Below are 2,218 nucleotides of genomic sequence, written 5' to 3'. Positions count from 1 at the left end.
ATATCCACGTATAAAACCTGGAAAGAAGAGTCCTGAGAAACTGCTTTGTGATGTTCGAATGCAACCCACAGAGTTACACATTACTTTTCATTGATCGGTTTGCTAACTCTCTTTTATTCAAATCTGCAATGGGATATTTCTTTGCACAATGAAGCTTACAATGACAAAGGAAATATACTCAAATCAAAAGTAGAACGAAGCTTTCTGAGAAACTAGTTTGTGATGTGTGAATTCATCTCACTGAGTTACACATGTATTTCATGGAGATGTTGGCTAGTCCTGTTTTTGTGGAATCTGAGAACTGATATTTTGGATCACATTGAAGAATATACAGCCAAAGGAAATATCCCCAGATAAAAACGAGAAAGAAGTTTTCTGAGAAATTTCTTTCTGATCTCTGAATTCATCTCACAGAGTTCCACCTTTCTGTTCATGGAGCTGTTTGCTAACCCTCTTCTCGTGGAATCTGCAAAGTGATATTTGGGAGCGCATTGATGGCTACATTGAAAAAGGAAATATCTTCAGAGAAAAACTGAAAAGAAGCGTTCTGAGAAACTGCATTGTGACCTGTGAATACAACTCACAGAGTAACACTATTCGTTTCATTGATCAGTTTGCAAACATAGTTTTCTTCAAATCTGCTGTGGGATATTTCTTTCCTCAGTGATACTTACATTGACAAAGGAAATATCTTCAGGTATAAAGTAGAAAGAAGCTTTCTGGGAAATTGCTTTGTGATGTGTGAATTCAACTCACTGAGTTACACATGTATTTCATGGAGCTGTTTGCTAGTCCTGTTCTTGTGGAATCAAGAAAACTCATGAGGCTGTTTGATAACACTCTTCTCGTGGAATCTGCAAAGTCGTAAGTGGGAGCACATTGAGGTCTACGGTGAAAAAGGAAATATTCTGAGATAAAAAGTGAAAAGAAGCGTTCTGAGAAGCTTCTTTGTGATCTGTGAATTCATCTCACAGTTCCACATTTGTGTTCATGAAGCCGTTTGCTAACACTTTTCTCGTGGAAACTGCAAAGTGATATTTGGGAACGCATTAGGGTTATGGTGACAGAGGAAATATCGGCACATAAAACCAGGAAACAAACGTTCTGAGAAACTGTTAGGTGACGTGTGAATGCAACTCACAGGGTTACCCATTCCTTTTCATTGATCAGTTTGCTAACTCTCTTTTCTTCAAATCTGCAATGGGATATTTCTTTGCGCAATGAAGCTTATGGTGACAAAGGAAATATACACAAACAAAAGGTAGAAAGAAGCTTTCTGAGAAACTGCTTTGTGATGTGTGAATTCAACTCACAGAGTTACAGCTATATTTCATGGACCTGTTTGCTAGTCCTGTTTTTTTGGAATCTGAGAACTGATATTTCGGATGGCTTGGAAGAGTATACAGCCAAAGAAAATATCCCCAGATAAAAATGAGAAAGAAGTTTTCTGAGAAATTTCTTTCTGATCTCTGAATTCATCTCACAGAGTTCCACCTTTCTGTCCATGTAGGTGTTTGCTAACCCTCTTCTCGTGGAATCTGCAAAGTGATATTTGCGAGCGCATTGAGGGCTACAGTGAAAAAGGAAATAACTTCAGATAAAAACTGAAAAGAAGCGTTCTGAGAAACTGCATTGTGACCTGTGAATACAACTCACAAAATTACACTATTCTGTTGATTGATCAGTTTGCAAACATAGTTTTCTTCAAATCTGCTGTGGGATATTTCTTTCCCAAGTGAAGCTTACAGTGACAAAGGAAATATCTTCAGACAAAAAGTAGAATGAAGCGGTTTGCTTTGTGATGTGTGAATTCAACTCACTGAGTTACAGCTGTATTTCATGGAGCTGTTTGCTAGTCCTGTTTTTCTGGAATCTGAGAACTGATATTTCGGATCGCTTTGAAGAGTGTACAGCCAAAGGAAATATCCCCAGATAAAAACGAGAAAGAAGTTTTCTGACAAATTTCTTTCTGATCTCTAAATTCATCTCAGAGAGTTCCACCTTTCTGTTCATGTAGCTGTTTGCTAACACTCTACTCGTGGAATCTGCAAAGTGATATTTGGGAGCTCATGGAGTGCTACAGTTAAAAAGGATATACCTTCAGATAAAAACTGAAAAGAAGCGTTCTGAAAAACTGCATTGTGACCTTTGAATACATCTCACAGAGTTACACTATTCCTTCATTGAACAGTTTTCAAACATAGTTTTCTTCATATCT

The sequence above is a fragment of the Piliocolobus tephrosceles genome, unplaced genomic scaffold (assembly GCF_002776525.5).
Source record: "Piliocolobus tephrosceles isolate RC106 unplaced genomic scaffold, ASM277652v3 unscaffolded_1160, whole genome shotgun sequence".
NCBI lineage: Eukaryota > Metazoa > Chordata > Mammalia > Primates > Cercopithecidae > Piliocolobus > Piliocolobus tephrosceles.
The sequence above is the reverse complement of the archived record's forward strand: the minus strand, read 5'-3'. Positions refer to the sequence as shown.